The sequence below is a fragment of the Thermobia domestica genome, chromosome 2 (assembly GCF_964235325.1).
Source record: "Thermobia domestica chromosome 2, izTheDome1.hap1.1, whole genome shotgun sequence".
NCBI classification, from domain to species: domain Eukaryota; kingdom Metazoa; phylum Arthropoda; class Insecta; order Zygentoma; family Lepismatidae; genus Thermobia; species Thermobia domestica.
This window is the reverse complement of record NC_137455.1, coordinates 349,551,990-349,570,595: the sequence shown is the minus strand read 5'-3', so window position 1 is coordinate 349,570,595 and position 18,606 is coordinate 349,551,990. Positions and strand designations below refer to the sequence as shown.

Genomic DNA, 18,606 nt, shown 5'->3' with positions numbered 1-18,606 from the left:
TGTACATTAAGGAAGTTAGAGAAGAAATATTTAGAAAACTTCGAAATATAGTTTTGGAGGAAAATGAAGAAGATAAAATTGACGAAGAGAGTAACAAATGAAGATATTTAAAATGGGTAAGAGAGAACAGGATACTTTTAGACAACTTTATTTTGTTAATCTTTTATTATCTTTTTCATAATGGCATAAAGGAAGAGATGGAAAGACAACGAGGAAGAGGAAGAAGAAGAACACGATTGATGATTTGGAAAGTAGAAGAAAATACTTCCTGGTAGATTTGTGCCTAACTCGAATGCTTTCTATGGGCCGTGGTGGTTCAGTGGTAGAGCATTCACCTCTGGTGCACGGAGTCCTTGATTCGATCCTAGCTCGCCCCAAGTGAACTTTGTCGTGGACAAACATCGTGTGCGTGAGTTTTCTCGGCGTTGTTCTGTTTTCTCCCACTTTCTTCATTCCACCATTTCATTTATTTCTCATCACCACCGTCTCTTTTAGCCTAGCGGGCATAATCGTGGGACGTAAAACACTTAAAGACTTCATTTCATTTTCATTTCGGATGCTTTCTATGAGCGTGGACTCCATTTCAATTCACAGTGAAGGCACTTCCCTCAAATATAAACCCAAATACTGATAATGGCTTAAATCTTACTTTAAACAGTAGGCCTTGTCTTGTATAGCCTTGGTGCTGAAAAGAATCATTAGCTCAAGAGTCTATAAAATAATTCAATGAACTGGCACGAATATATGTTCTATTCAGGAAAGCGTATAACGGGCGTGATGATTGAGTTACGTCCATTCAGATCCCCAATGGAAAACTTGTTTGAAAACATCACTTCTTTTACTTTGGGAATATTAAGAGGTAACTTTGAAGAATTTTCATATTTTTGACTTTTCTTTTCAGTGTTTTAACAAGTGTGAAAATAGATTAAAATTACGTACTCAAAAGAAAAAGAAAAGATTATATTGTTTGAAAATTTGATTAAAGTTGACGTCTCCTTTCACTAGTAATGGTACTGAGAAAAAAACAAACCATACCACCTGGCGTAACAGCTCTTTGTGGGCCAGAACCACCCAACGCCATCTATTAGCGACCGGCTGAACTAAATTCATCCAACTGAAGAACATATGGTTAGCGCACTGCGTTGCACTGTCTCTTAACAGCCGTACCGGGAGCTTTCTATAGCTTTCTAATGGCCGTCACGTCTATTATTTACGTGATACCCCACTTTGCCTCACGACGCAGGGCGGACGCAGAAACTTGGGAAGCATCGGCCGGGAATCGAACCTGGGACCACGCAGACGTGATTCCAAAGCTCTAACCACTACACTACGAGGTCCGAATGGTATTGAAAAGGAATATAGTAATTAAAATGGGACCTGAATGACTATTTGTTTTGTTCCTTTAACATGGATCGAACTCCGGATCGTATGCGCATAAAACAATTACGTAACTATTGGGCTACTAAGACACAATAAGCTTATATATGTCTTGATTCATTGATTTTTGATTTTAATGTCCCTCTCTAACACTGAAACTGTACAGGACGGTATCTATAGCACCTTAAAGAAGAGCGCAAAACACTAGCAAGATTGTATCCGAAGGAAATATTGCAATCGGAGAATCGAATCAGGATTACAAGCATAGAGATCGTGCGCGGTGACCTCGAAGGGATACAGCCTTATGTATTGACTATGAGGTTGATGGAGGGTGAGGTCGACCTCGTGAAGTTGCTTTTTTCTGGTTAGAAGAGAACTTGGTTAAAATATTTTTTTATTAAAAACATAAAAATGATGAAGCTAAATCCCAGATGTTTTTTGGTACTCCCAACCCTAGTATGGGAAATCATTGTGTTTCTCTTCTGCGTGAGAGATTTTTCTCCAATGTGTTCACGGAGAGAGAGAGAGAGAGACACTGAAAACCGAATCCATCCACCGCACAAAGTAAAAAAAGAGAGATGCATTTGTGCTGCAGCGGAGCGGTGTGATAGAGAGAGCCAGGCAGGCAGCAATCGCCGGCGACCGAGGAGCGCGAGAGACCCTGCGCTATGGAGGCTGTGCCCTGGACCATCCGACAGTGATCGAGCGAGGTATAAGGCAGAAGCTGGATCATCGTGCGTGGGCAGTCGGCAGAGGGGACCGGCGCAGAAAGGACAGACGACAATCGAGAGAGGGACCTCGGTTACATCCGATGACGTCAATAATCAAAAAGAGCCAGCCGTTATACACATATAGAACCATAACAAAACCGATCTGCGCTAGGATCTGTCATGGGCAGAAATTTCAGTGAAATACAGCTAGCTGTCTTTTTTTCATTCGAGAAAGAAAGAAAAAGTCTGAATGTGGTACTAGAAGAGCACGAGAAATTCAAATTTACTTAAAAAAACAGATTTTGTTTTTGTTTTCTTTTTCTATGTGTATGTGTTGTCAAAAAGAAGAAATTCAAGAAGTAAAATCTACGAAAATAGTGTTGTTGGTTGTTTACTAAATACGAAGGGGGAAATAACCCTTCACAAGCGTGCTCATACTTGGGGTTCTTCAACGTTGTTTGTTATTGTCATTTACGCTGTTGGTTGATGTTGTGAAGTAGTTTCTTGTTGTATCTCGCGCGTACACCCTTTGCTACTTCCCCGTTCATCTGGAAATTCCTGTGGTTGTTGGTGTTGGTGCTTGTGAGATGTGAATTCTTTCTCTTCCTCCTCCCCCCAATTCTCAGAAGACTCTACAGCCGCCTCTCTCTCTCTCTCTCTCTCTCACTCTGAAGCCAGTAGTCAATTGTGTTTTTAGTGATGAATGACTCGCAGCCACTGCAATGCGCCGGGCCAATCTAGGGACCCACAAACTGGATTCCCTTTAGGACCCTTCCATCCATCCATCAACTTCTCCAAAAGGTATAGAACGTCTTCAGCTGCGAAAGAGGACGATAAGTGAAGAACGATCAACTCAAAGAACAGGTAGGTTTATTTTCATTTGGTTCTTTCCTCTATTGTATATATATATATATATATATATATATATATATATATATATATATATATATATATATATATATATATATATATATATATATATATATATAATTGTGCTAAATACAATTATTGTGTTTTATGGATAAATGAATGGAGGGGAAGCGTATTGTGTGAATTGTTGGACGAAGAAATAAGAAGAATAAAGATTTCCCTGGGCATATTATGAAATACAAGTAGAAACAATTAAGTTTAGTTTCCCTTTCGGTACAGTACAGGTTAACATTTGATTAAACCATATCGTCGCATGAGAACCAGACAAACGTAACTCCAAAAATGTGGTTTTCGTTTTATTCATGTTTGGACATAATTTTGAAAGCCCCTCTTGGTGTGAATGGAACGTAACGCCATCAGTTCTTCTTGTCGATCATCTGTTGTAATGTAGCTCAATGTCCATCTTATTAAAAACACATCTTTCTAAGAAAATATTATTTTTGTCCTCTCGCCTGTAAACCTACAAAAATGGGAGTTACGTTCCTCTGGTCCTCATGCGACGATATTAGCTCCCACTGAGAATTGAACCTAGGTCTCTCGTGCTGAAGTCGATTATGCTAACCACGAAGCCACAAGGGATATCATAGAAACTTTGGAAGTCTGATATGAAAAATAGAAAAAAAATGAAAAGAAATATTTCAGTTTAACGTCCCACGATTATGTCCTTCAGGCTAAAGGAGACGATGATTAGGGCAAGTGGATGGTAGTGGAAGAATTGGTGGAATGAGAAATTGGAGAAGAAACAGGAATACCCCGAGAAAATCCTTAAACATGATGTTGTCCACTACAAATTTACTTAGCCAGAGATCGAACCAGGGACCCCACGCACCAGAAGTAAGCGCTTTACCACTGAGCCACTGTGCCCCCCTTATAAAAAATAGAATCCTTAACATTACCGGAAAAACAAATGGTTATGCCCGCATAAATGGTGAACTGGGGTCAGCACATTAGCTCTAGTTGCTATCATTTTTGATCTTCTGGACCGGAGTTTTATACCTTTTATCATACTTACATTACGAGATGAGATAGAGTTCTTCCCAATAGAAACAGATACATATTTCCGAGACGAGTACCAATGGAAACTTTGGAGACGAATGACAATGAATAAGATTTGAGACTGTCTCACGTCGAAAATGTATCGTCTCGAAAAATGTTAATCTTGTCTCGTGCGTAACCCTTAGAGACGAAACATCACTTGTATGAGAGAGTTTCGAGATTAGACAGTCTCAAGTCTCGTCTTGTAAGTAATCTTTATCACGATGCTATATTGACACTGAAAACCCTATTCATGAATCGAACCCTCTACCGCATGCTCCTAAGGAACACACATTGACCATTGGACTACATGAGAATAATGTAAAAAAAAAAAAAAGCACATGGCTTTGTGGTACATCACTCATCTTTGGAACGAGGAGTCCCTGCTTCGATCCCAGCCCATATGAGTTTTTCTTGACATTTTACAGTTTCCTCCCACATTCTCATTCCAAAAAATATATTTTCTAAGCATTAATTTTCATTAATTGTTCGCCTCCTTTAACTCATGGGGCGTAAACGAAGGACATAAAACTTGAAAGTTCATGAGAGTAGTGGAGAATACTTGTTTGATGGTAGGAAATAGAAGGAAAATAATGGAGAAAAGTAAAAATAATAAGAGAATCTAGTTAGAACACATTGTTTGGAAAGGAAGTGTCTTTATCAGGGATGTGATAGATGGTATGGTAGAAGGTGCGAGAAGAAACTGATGGGAAGTACAATTTATGGAAGATATTAGAGAGAAGAATTACTCTATAATGGAAAAAATAGAGAAAGATCGTGATTGCATAAAAGCACTTCAGTTTGCTGCAAATGGCCTGCTGCCGATGACAGAATGATAGACAGTTAAAAGGTTGGTTTGCATACAGAGGTCGTATTGCGGTTGATTCAGCACAATTTTGGATCAATGTGTAAATATGAAACATGTTATATCTAATTGAAAGTGAGAATTATAGAGTGGGTCATGAATCAAATTAAAATTTCACTTTTATCATTATTATTATTTATTATTATTATTATTATTATTATTATTATTATTATTATTATTATTATTATTATTATTATTACTTGCCTCTTTCCTATTTCAATGAACCTACTTGTAATGGCCAAGTGCTAACGCATGTGGTTTCTGTGTATGTGGTCTCGAATTCGATTCAGTGTGCGGTAGTGAGCCTGACACTGATGTTACGAGTAATCGTTCGATTAAACTCGAATCAATCGATCAATCAACTCTTTAAGTAAGACATCAGTTGGAAAGATATTTAACGAAACTTTAAAGTTTCAAAATTAGCAAAACTTTAAAGTTTTAGAAAATCCTTAACTTACTACTATAGACTATCGCAGCGTTTCTCAAACTTTTCCTTTGGGGCACACCATCCCTGTATGCGATTTTTTCCTAGGTACAGTCCGCAGCAAAAAAAAAAAAAAAAAAAAAAACTTGCAACATGAATATGTTAAGTTTATTGTGAAATGTCGAAATCTTTTGCTCCAAAATAAGTGTGCAACGGAGGACGCCTAGGTTTCTGCTGGCGTGATTCGTGCCATTTAAACGTTATGTTGATTCCCTGCTCTGTTAGGCGTAGTTTCATAATAAACTTACATGCTCATGTTGCAGGTTTTTTTGCTGCGGACTGTACAATAAAAACAAACACATAAAAATATATACTATACATTTAAAAAAAAAATATGGAACGACTATGAGATACAAATCTCACAAGACTCTTGTATAGAAACATATTAACAAAAAAGAAACTTATGACTCTTAAATATAATTCTTGTGACTTTAATCGGGAACAAAACACCAAGAATCATTTTGTTGAAATTACTTTTCTGTGCCCAGTGTTTCTTTCCAAAGAAAAATGACCAGCGATAAAAGCAAACTTTTCAGCTTTATACTCGGCGGATAAGTGTGAAATCAAGTCGATTGGCGATAATTTTTTATTTTCTTCTAAATATAATTTCTTTGGGGAAGATCTTAGAAGACATTAAAAATCTCGCGACATACCAATGTGTCTTGACACAGGGGGTTGAGAAACGCTGGACTATCGAGCCCCCCCGCAGGTATGTGGTTAGCGTATGTATCTTCGATGCGGGATAGCTGGGTTTGATTCTTAGTGGAAGTTCATATGATTCGGATTCCACGTTAAACTGTAGATTGACGTCTCTAATGGTATCAGTATCGAAAAGGGACGTTAAGGTTCATTATCCATAGACTTAGTTCGTTGGTTTGGAATTTCGCGTCCATTCAACAGAGAACTAAGGAGGGATGATGCAAGTCGATCTGCAAGTCGTGAGAAGTATCCCGCAGTGAAATATATCACACTGTCCCTATAGACCAGTGGTTCCCAACCTGAGGGGCACACCCCTGGGAAGGCATGAATAGAGAGCTAGAAGGTACAAAGTATTGACAGAAATAAAGTGTGAAACTTTGAATAAACCACACTTGTAATTACCACTCACAATTTAGCTTTAACTTCACAGGCACTACGTGTTTCACATTTTGTCTTTGTCGTTCAAAGCGGGAGAGCATAAAGTATCCAAGGTTAACAAAGCAGACCGCCAAATAAAAAATGTTGGGAACCGATGGCATAGATCATTATTACTGTATTATGATTGAATGCGAATGCGAATTGCAGCAGCAAAAGTGGTACTTGGCAGATGCAACGATCTTCAATGAGGTTCTTCTTGTTTGAGTATGTTAAATTTATATGTTTCTGTGAATATAATTGCAGCAGGAAAGGGATATTTGGCAGAAGTAACAATCTTCAATGAGAAATGCAGCAGAAAAAAATGCTTTTAGGCAGAGGAAACAATCTTCAATGAGAATTGCATGAGAAAAGTAGTGTATTTAGCAGAGAAAATAACACATCAACGAGAATTACAGCAGGAAAGGGAGTATTTGGCAGAGGCAATATACTTCAATGAGAATTGCAAAAGAAAGGGAAATGTTTGATAAAGGCAAAAATAAACTACTTCAATGACAATTGTAGAAGGAAAGGTCAATTTTGAGTCGAGAGCAGAGTCATACGTGTTTTTTTATTACTATTATGTTAGTCAAAGGCCAGTTCCCGTGAAAGAATTTCGCTCTCTATCAGGGATGAGATTTTCGAACATGTTCATTTCTTTTAGGCATTGTAGTTGACCATTGAGTTTATGCTTCCTAATGCCTAGGGAACGAATAAGTTGGGAATATTATTACCTGTTTATTTGTTTGTGTGTAGTAGCCTGATTATTAGCTACCCGCTTGAAGATTACGCCATCCATAACAGAAGGAAAACGGTAGGAAAGGATTTGGAGGTGAAATACAAGATGTTTTAACATTTTAATATAACTTTACAGGTAGTATGAGTGTAAAAACTATGTGTCAGGTCAGAAAATGACAAATAGCAATATGCAAGTTAACAGCATATGTTGGTACATATACGGTACACAAATAAATAACCGTTTCTTCAAGTAAATTAAACCAAACCAAAGCACTTGGCGTGACATCCTTTTGTGAACCTGAGCCGCTCGAACCCATCTGTTAGTGAAAGGCTAGCGACTAACACGTGGTAAGTACGCTGTATCGCCTCTCTCTAATAGGCATATCAGGAGCTATCTAGACCTAGTGCCCAATACGTCTTTCATTCATGTGATTCACCCAGTTTGCCTAGTAGGACGCCAAAAATTGAGAAGGACCGATAGGGGATCGAATCCGGGTTCACGTGAATATGCATTCAACGTTCTAACCCAGCAAAATAAAGACTATCAATTATTTATTGGAACGAATGATATTGCCTTTCAGCGCTACAAAACTTCATTATTCTCTTTTCTATCGAAAACTACCCTCAAAAATTCATTGGGTTATCTTTTTTCAATTTACACATGACGTGCCGTGCCTATGCCGTTCCCGTGTCTGTCATGCCATGCCGTGCCTTGAAGTGAAACCAGCCTGATTGTGGCTAGTTGACCGTGACGGCTTTCTTTGGAGCACAAGAAGCGACACGAAGCTTTCCTTATTACAATCCATCTTGGGAAATGGTGGAGAAAGTACGTAGCATTGGCATGGTACGGCACAGCACGGCATGGTATGTGAGAAAGGTCGCGGCCGTGGTACGGACGGAGAAGGTACCCTACATGTGAACCAGCCTTTAGGATATATTTCGTTATGCATATAATGTATTGTCATCTTGCTAGCGTCATAATAAAGAGTTTAATGAAGGTGCATATCAACATTAATTTCACCTCAATAAATGACATGGATCTAGTACAGTTTCAATTTTTAAGTTTACAAATTAAATATTTTTTCTTCATTTTTTTTAAAGTAGGCATGAGCTTTAGCACTTACGCATATCATTTAACACTTACATATGAGCTTTAAAACTTACACATAAGCTTTAACACTTACGTATATAATTTAACACTTACATATGAGCTTTAAAACTTACGCATGAGCTTTAACACTTACGCATATCATTTAACACTTATATATGAACTTTAAAACTTACGCATGAGCCTTAACACTTACGCATACCATTTAATACTTACACATGAGCTTTTATAGTTTCCATTTAACACTTAAGCATCAGTTTTAACCTTTTCGCATACCATTTAACACTTACGCATGAGCTTTAACACTTACATATACCATTTAATACTTACGCATGAGCTTTAACACTTACATATACCATTTAATACTTACGCATAAGCTTACTTACGTAAATCATTTAACACTTACGTATAGCATTCAAAACTTACGCATATCAATGAAGTCTATTGATTCATGTGTCTGTCATTGGGTAAAATTTGGAGTGTCCAGCGCACAAGGGAATTGAATCACATTAACAAAGTTTTGAGAAGAAATAAACATAAAGTTTGTGTGGAATACTTAATGTACAGGGAGAAGTTTACATTGTTTTCGCCCAATAAGAGTTATAATATCTGGACATAAATCTTTTAAGCTCAAAAAGGAGCTTCAAGGGAGCGGCCAGAAATTTTTGTTCGGGGGGGGATCCAAGCTTTCGGGTGGTGGACCAATACTACAAACCACTACGTCTATGTACTATTGAACAAGTATTATTCTTCCCCCCGAAAAGACGATAAATAATTTTAAAATACTTCCACCTATATTTTCAGAAAAAAAAATGATAGAACTAAATTGTTTTCATAAGGGAATAGAGATGAAGTGTAAAATCAAATTCATTTCCTTTTTAAACAAGTTTAGTTTTATTGAGAAAATATACAAATGTATATTGAGTTAGGAAGTTTTGGGAGGTGCGAACCCATTGAACCCCTTCCCCCGTGGGTTTACCCCTGGAGCTTCATACAGGTACAGAGACCTTAAAGATGAAATATTTCCAGAATGACGAAGAATTGACTTGATTCTTTATGCACTGAAAGCATTGTTCTCTTTGTTGAATGCAAATAATATTTGTAGAATTTCATAGAAACTGAATTATGTTATGGTGGGCCATTAGGATCTCTGCAAATCGCATTGCGGAGAATTTACAGAGAATTATGGTACATACAGATTACACTGTAAACATGAAATATAATATTTCAATATGTCCGGTGAGATAGGTTTGAGATACATCTACGAGATAGATGCACTTTATAATAGTGTTATGATGCATGTAGGATATTGTTAAAACATCTGCTTTTGTTCAATTGTCTTCAAGTATTTTACAAAAATGTCACAGAGATGTCAGTGGTATAAAAATTAAGATAGTGATCAGTAATAAAGAGTATGGCATCAGACAATTTATTTATTCAGGAAAATTTAATTATAGGATTGCCAAAGAAAGAAAAATTATCCCTGAGTCTGACTCCGAAAAGCTTTTTTGTGAGCTTCACACCGAAAAAGAAGCAAAGTTCCTTGAGCTTTATGTTTTCCTAGCATATTATACATTATAAGTTTTAATTTTCCCAATTAAACGATTTTTCGCGCTTATGCTTTTTATAGAGAACAAAAACGATAATCTTGGGCGCTTTCAAAATGTTTTTGATGTTAGTGTGAAAACAATCATTTGAGAACAGCACACTGTTAACACATTAACGATCAGAGATTGAAGGGTCATACGTCACCAAGTCACTTACGTCACAACTTTTGTCCTGGTGATCCGGGTCTGGATCTTCCTTCTCAGAGTCGGACACCTAAGGAGACTCAGTGACTCTGGGACAGCTAAAATATCATTTCTGCAGCAATTTGTGATATTTCTTAATCAAGATACTATGTTTCCAATATTTCATGTTTTCATAAATATAACTTCATGTTTATTCCTTTTCCCATATCCCTTTCGCAACGTACCCATACGATTGTGTGGGTTGTGCGGATACCAACTACAATCACTAATAATTATATACTTTTGTTGTTGCATTTTATTTCATCGGGCGGGGACGGCTCGCTACAATTTTGCGGGTTACATGAGTCGTACAGATGCGTTAACCCCATACGAGAGTATTTCTTTTGTTTGCGGTTGAAGTTTGGGGGAGATTTATAAATTTGTTAAAAAGTTTCCCGTACGGAAAGGGATATGTGGTTTTTGAGCATGTATAAAGAGAATTAACAAAACATTGTTTGGATTCAGTGGTTTCTTTTATATTCTAAACGACAAGTTTTACAGGTTGATTAAACTTTGACGATTCCTCATAAGAGAAAAATGTAGCTTATCCTTTCTGTGATTCTGACACCTTTCAACTCTGATAAACCTTGTAGTTATCTTTCAATGTAATATTTGGCATACACAGACGCAATCAACAAGCAAGAGAACTACCTCTTCAGTAGAAAGATAATGAGAGAGAAAACAATCATGTTTCTTAGAAATTGCATTAGTAGACACATACACGTACATATTCACATTTCGCCTCCGAGTCATGGGTCTGTTTGGGTTAAACGGGGTCACTCCAGGTCATGTGTCTGTCTGGGTCAAACCGGCTAACTCCGGGTCATAGCTCTATCCGGTACAGACTGCGCCATGAAACTGTCTGGGTCACCGGATCAGACCAGATTACTCCGGGTCATGAGTCTGTCTTGGTCAGACCGAGTCACTCCGGGTCAGACTTGGTCATGGTCATGGTTTGAGTCACAGGATCAGACTGGGTTATTCCGGGTCACTGGGTCATGTGGGTAATAGATCTGACAGTATCTTGGTCTTTTGGGTCACGGTTCACTAAGACCATGATTCATTCCATCACTGCCACCGATATACCTTAGTATTCAGAGGGAATGGTTAACAGGTTGCATTTTTAAATCCTAGCTAACAGGCACTGCAACTTTATGTGTAAGAAAAATAATGGTTTTAAGATCTTAACTTTCGTCTGTCAACATTGCCTTGATCTTATTGCAGTTTCGATAGATCGTGATATACTGGTGTTAAGAACAGAACCTACTGTGGACTATTAAAAGGGAAAGAACTCCAAGTAGTTGTGAATTTCGATATATCCAGCAAGGATTTTTTGAACAAGGATGTTTAACTGTTAAGATCGGTGGCAACAAAGATCGGTGTAACATTGAATTATGTAAAATTTGGCTCCTTGAATTTAAGTTTAGTGTCCCTTTCAGCAACGAAGCTACGTGAGACGAAAACCTACAGCTTAACATGGGATAGAAATTTTAACTACCTGAGTTTCCTATTTAAATTTATTCATCGTTACTATATAAAACCATATGTGATTGTTACAAATAAATTCTGAATATCACATATTTTCCTATTTTTCTCTATAAGTAGTAAAATCTTTTTCTTCTCTCTCTAAAAATAGTACAACTTTCCTCTTTCTCTAAAAATCATAAAATCTTTCTTTTTGCTCTAAAACTCGTAAAGTCTTCCTGTTTTCTCTAAAAGTCGCAATATCTTCCTTTTTTTCTCCAAAAACCGTAAAATCTTCCTATTTTCTCTAAAAATCGTAAAATCTATGTTTTTGCTCTAAAAATCTAAAATCTTCCTTTTTCTCTTAAAAAAAAACGTAAAATCTGGATCGCGCCTGTCCTAAAAGGAAACGAAAACTCCTTTGACAAAATTTTGCACAGACCACTGACAGACTCTACGACCAGCCAACTCTACAATAATCCTTGATATTAGTTTGCTGTGAAAGAAAGGACAGAAAATCCATAATGCTCTTGTAATTTACTAGAGTTTATTTGTAGTTTGTAATTTTTCGAAATTCAAGAAACTCTAAATTGATATGTTAAGTGTATTTAAAAATTGAATCATCTGGTAAAAATATGGAAAGTTCTTCTACATCTTGGGTTACAGTCTTGTGCAAAGGATTTATATTACAACGATAATATGAATATGTTACTATGGACAATCTGCCTATTATCGCTTTCTTTTATGACTAGATTTACCTATTTATGTTATTTAGTTTGGGCCAGACATATATATGTTTCATACAGTTAGTTTAGAACATAAAGGATACCCCATTGTGTAGAAGTGTATATTTGTTTAAAAAGGAGATATTTTGTAAAAATTAAAAAAGTAAATGATAAAGTATTTACGCAATATACATAAATTCGCATATATCGTATTCTGTATTGTCATTTTGAACAGTTAACCAGTGAATTACATTAAAGTGATTCTTCAGTACATTAAAAACGAACTTAGGAATATACTGTATTTAACCAAGTGTGAATGGAAGCAAACTTTATAATATATTTTATTTCATTTCCAAAATATTTGAGGTTGCCACATCCTGTACATGTATGACACTTTTTGTAATAATTTTTCGTATTATAATTTTGAACAGTTTTTTTTTTTTCGTAAGAATATAGGTAGCCCTTGTGTATTGCCTACAAATTCACAGAAAAAGATCGATATTGGACCAGCAGCGTCATAATTTGACGAGACATTTGAATTGAACAAATTCCAACAAACTACGTGGCTTCTATTGTGGCATCTGAACCATATATAACAGAGATGGAATGGGTCAGTGGGTCATGGGTCAAGTACATCAAATGGGTCAAGATTTGTGAGTGAGTCAGTGGGTCGTGGATCAGCAGGACGTTACCCATTGTGACCCACCTCCCACCGTGACTCACTCTGCCCCACCGACCCACTACGACCAACCGATTCACTCTGCTTAATGCATTGTAGACAGCATCTTCTGAACATTGGTGAAGTTGTCTAAGTTTTAGTTTCAAGGTTTCCATTTTTCTTCCTTTTTCATCTATTTCTATTTACTTACCTCTAAGTTGAAAAAAATCAGGCACTTTTGGATATCGATATTTATAATTAAGTAGCAGCAATAGGACTTATTACTTGGCTTTCGAGACCAGTCGAATTTTACACTGTTTTTCTTTTTTTCCCTTTACGTTAGCCTATTTTACCTTGATTTGATACTTTCAAATTTCATCCTATTTTCCACTTAAGGGTGTCTGTAATTCAACAAGGAAATAATTATAACTTATATGATAATTAAGTTGAAATTCATCGTAATATTGCCCATGATAAATACTTTACCATTTTATATTGTAAGGTCAGATCAACCGGTAATTACAACAGAACGCTGCTTGAACGATTGACCGTAGAAATTCAAATTTTGATTAGTGATAATTTGGCAGCCTTGTTTTATTACAAGTGTCCACTCTTTATTCAGTCAAGAGGAGGGCTCGAACATGGGTGAGAATTGATTACAATGGGTTTTCGTGGGTAGTAGGTCAGAGTTGATGAGAATGGGTTTTGGTGGGTAATGGGCCAGATTGGGTCATGGTGGGTCAGAGCTGACCACGGTGGGTGTTGAGTGAGAGTAGGTTATGATGAGTTGTCGATCCAGTGAGTCATGGGTCAAGTTTTCATTGACCCACGTCATCTCTGGTATATAAAGCATCGAGTTGGGTGCGAAAATAGTATATTTTGTTTCCCAGAAAGAAACAGCTGAAATGAGATTAAATTTTAGCTTAACAATATACGATTATGCCTTGTAGAGCAAAAACAGTACCAGATCTAGAAGGCAAAAACTGGGGGGAGGGTGGCAACCAGAACCCAGACAATGATAGGTATATCATGAATTTACTATAAACTTTCAAAAATTTATAAATAATAGCTTATCTTATTGTTGTCAGTCAAAAAACCTTGGGGGGCCTAGGCTCCCCGGCCTCGGACTAGGCCCGCCTCTGAGCAAAGGATATAGATAAATACAACTGAGTGATTATGAAGATTTTGTGAAGGGAAAACACGTTATCCACTATATACACACATGGCCTTGGATTGAATATGATACCTCTCGTGTTAAAAGTAAGATTTCTGTCATTAACTCATCGTTACCCTAAAAACTACTGAATATTAATGGAGTATCTGCATGGAATAGTTTGCGAAATGATCAATCCAAGTTTGTATATCGTGTTCTCAAATCTCACGAAAAGTTAAAACGAGATGGTAGAATGATTATAAAGTGGCCATACACCGAATTATGGCCATCGAAGCTATCAAATTTGACTCAAGCGAACTTGTTCTTAAGGAGTTCAAAAGGAAAAATATAAATGCTGCCCTTACCACAAGATTCTCAGGTCCGCGACATCGTATCAAGATGTGTCACGCCGACACCAATAAAGTCCGGTATGAGCCGAACTGCAGGTTATGTGTGACATGTGACCACCAACAGTCACATAGTACGTTTGTAAGCTGTGGGAACACAACTTCGTGAATGTATTTCGTTTCATAATCATTCAAGCGTATGTCTAAGTCTCTCTGTGAAAATAAAATTACTTGAAATGTTTCGCAAACTGCATAACATGTTTACAATGGAAAAAATTAGTTGCGTAACACTTTTACAATAAATAAAAGGGAATACATAATGCTTTTACATGAGAGAAAATGAACTGCATAACTTTTTTATAATTGAGAAAATTAATGCTTTTGCAACAGAGAAATAAGAAAGTAAGTTAATTCTAAAAAATTCACAATATTCTACTTGCAAGCACTTCCTTCTAAAGGAAATGGAAATAATTATAAGAGTAAATTCATGCAGTGATCTCCAACCTTGGGGGACATGAAGAGTGAGCAAGGGAACGCACCCTAGTTACAGTAAATAAACTGTGAAATTATAAATAAAGCTCCATTTGCAATGATCTTTTCCAATTTAACTTTAGCAGACTTCACAGATTTTATATGTTTAACATTTTGATTTTGTCGTTGGAAGGAACGAGGTGAAGTATGCATGCTTTATGAAGGAGATGTTACAGGTGAACAAGGTAAGGGGCCTTTGAAAGGTGATATTCTTCTTCTGTCGTAGTCACTTACAACCAGTGTTGGGCAAATTTCAATTGAATTAACAATTAACAATTAATCTGTAAATTTAATTGTTAATTGCAATTATCAATTGAAGTAAGTAATGGTTAATTGTTAATTGCAGTTCGCCATTTATAATGGGGAATCAATTGCAATTAATCAATTGATTGAAAGTAATTGCACTGGAAAGTAATTGCAATTGAATTCAGTCATTCAATTGCAATTGAAATTAATTGGCAATTAATTCAATTGCAATTGATTTCCACAGCAATTACTTTCAATTGATTGATCAATTGCAATTAATTTCAATTGATTTTGCCCAACACTGCTTACAACTGACCCATTGGAAGAAATGTGATTCGGATTTTCGTTTTACATCATAAAACCACGGGGACACTCGGTCGGAAAAGCGTAAAAACAGCTTTCTCGGGCCAACCGTCCTGAGAAGGGTTTTTCCTGGGATTTCCACATTCATAACACCAAGGAAATACTGGGATGGTTCCTAACATCAAGATCCTAGGTCACTTCTTTCCTTCCCTTTCATATGATAGGGTGATCACCGAGGATCGTCATCCCTCATACGTGACGAGCTAACATGGCCATAGATCTCGAGAGCCCAGAAATCGCAAATTCTAATTCTTTAAAACTACTTTTTAATTTTATTTTGGTATGCAGAATGTATACAAAGAACATAAAATGCATCAAATGGAAAGTTTGAGATGTCAAAGTCGTTTAAGCTGGTTACGATGTAGATATTTATACTAGGTATTATAGAGCGTTCAAAAAGTCTCTATACACCTGAATTGTCACGTATTCAAAGTAACGAGAAAATTATTTTGCTCAAAATTTATTAGACTTTATGGCATAAAAGCACTATGTACAGGGCGTAGCATATACACAAACATTTTCACAGCAAATGTTGGAAATGTTCCCCATGAGCCTCCAAACATGCTTGCACACGTTTCTTCTTGTTCTCAAATACTCTCACAAGATGTTCATGTGGAATGCTATGAGCAAAATCTCGAATAGCTGTTTCGAGTTCTTGTAGCGTGTGGGGGTTCCCTTTATAAGCAGAATTCTTTGCATAACCCCAGAAGTAAAAATCCGGGGGAGACAAGTCAGGAGACCGAGGTGGCCACAATCCCTTTGAAATTATTCGATCTCCAAAAACCTCTTGTAGTAATCCCATGGATTGGTGAGCTGTATGTGCTGTAGCGCCATCTTGTTGTATCCAAGCATTAGGAATTTCGTCTTCCGTTAGTTCTCCCATGAACTGGTGAATAATTTCGCAATAACGAGTTGAATCTATTGTTTGTCTGAAAAAATATGGGGCCGACTATTCTTCTTCTGGATATTGCAATCCACACCCCTACCTTCTGGTCATGCAGAGGAACTTCATGTATGACATGTGGCTTTTCTGCACACCACAAACGTGAGTTCTGGGCATTGACGTACTGTCTGTTTGTACTCACCTTGTTCACGGAACACATGTTCTACCAGGAATATTAGTTGTTCCAAAGTTAACACCATTGTTTCAGAGACCGCTAACTAGATGCAACAATCACTTCAACGTCACTTTGCCGACTGGAATCTAAGAAAGGAATTTCACGCAAGGCGATAATATATCAGTGTTGCAGACCTTCGTATAAAATTTTATTTCAATGTTCTTTCAATGCGACTTTGACTTGCCACGATTCAGGCGTATAGAGACCTTTTGAACGCTCTGTACAAGGAAGATAATAGAGTATATGCTTTGTTTGTAAAGAAAGAAAGAAAAAAGAAGGGTCATTTGCTTTCCTGTATTTAAAATAGAGAAAATGGATAAAGAAAATTGTGGCGAAAATCGTTCGAGTATTAATAGGATTTCGGTAATGTTTCAACATGTGTTGTCAGTGATTATTTCAGGATTTACTAGGTGCTGAATTTGAATAAAATGGGGGATGAAAGTAGTACAACGAAAGTACTGATAATCGAGATTCAGCGCGATCCAAGAAGTGCTCCAAGGAAGAAATCCCTCCACCCACAGGCCACTCCTTGCAACCATCACTGTGTTTGTTATTTGGATCGGTATCACGGTATGGTTTGGTATTTCGGTAAATTGATATTTCACTTCGAGTAATATCGATTGATTTAAAACCTTTTGATTTTAAACAAATCAAAAATTATAATTTGTTCACATTATCGACGCAAATTCTTCAAGATGAATGCACAACATATAGATTTTGTGCATCAACTGAATTACTTAAATTTGAAAAGGTATGTAAAAGCTGTCAAAATGAATTAAGTTTAAAAGCTCACAAGGAGAAAAGCGGGAGATTTACATTACATTTCATTTATCATGTTCGTGTTCATATTATAAGAAAATGGTTTATCTATTAGAAGAAACTCTTGTTTTGGAGTACATCTAAATCTTGAAATAAGGCAGGTGTTATTACTTGCATATTGATATATAACACAAATTCATAGATATGATAATATTATTCAAGAATGTTCGTTTGTAAATAAATTATCGCATAATACTGTTAGTGACTGGCTCACATTTTGTAGAGAAGTTTGCTTGGAAATTATTGTGCGCAACTCATCTGAAGTAGTTGGTGGAGAAGGGTACACTGTTGAGATCGGTGAAAGTTTGTTTGGTTGTAGAAAATACAACGTCGGCAGAATGAAACCGCAAACCTGGATTGTAGGTGGAATATGTCAAGAAACAGATGAAATTTTTCTATCTACGTCCCAATAATAGCCGAAATGCGATTAACTTTGTGGATATATCAAGATACGTAAACAAAAAATCGACAGTTATTAGTGATCAGTAATTAGTGATCAGTTTTTGCTTTTCCTGAAACATGCCGGAGAAATTTATTCTTGGAATGATTAACTACTGGAAAATCTTGTATAAATATTATTATATTTTATTGAACATCGTGAATGGTAAATTCAATTTATCTTGATATTTTTCAGCTTTGGCTTTTATAAACTTCTGGGTATTCTCAAAACAACACTACAGATGCAATTGAAGCCGTGACTACCATAACCCCACGAGTCCAGCTGAAGAAATATTAACAAACTCAATAAAAACTGAATATTTGTTGGAAATGAGACTTTCCTTATACGTACACTTTGCTGAATAACAAATGTCACTAAGTATGAAAATGAATCTGATTTCCAAGTTCACATTTTGAACTCAGTTTTTATTGAGTTTCTCAATATTTCTTCAGCTGGACTTGTGCGGTTATGGAAGTCACGGTTTCAATTGGTCCTAGAGGAGGCGTTACCTTCTACGGCTAGTCTACTTTCAAATGAAAATAAAATCGGAACTTTTTTTTTTTTTTTTAAAAAAATACATCACACTGTCAAAT

At 36.6% G+C, this 18,606-nt stretch overlaps 1 protein-coding gene across 1 annotated transcript in view; it reads left to right on the top strand.

Moving 5' to 3' along the window:
• Window positions 1-1,967: 1,967 nt before the first annotated feature.
• LOC145678761 (uncharacterized) overlaps window positions 1,968-18,606 on the top strand; it is a 469,546-nt gene continuing 452,907 nt past the window's right edge. Inside the window, exon 1 of the mRNA XM_081749253.1 lies at window positions 1,968-2,951. The gene's annotated coding sequence lies outside the window, so the exon portion shown is untranslated. The remainder of the gene's footprint in view (window positions 2,952-18,606) is intronic.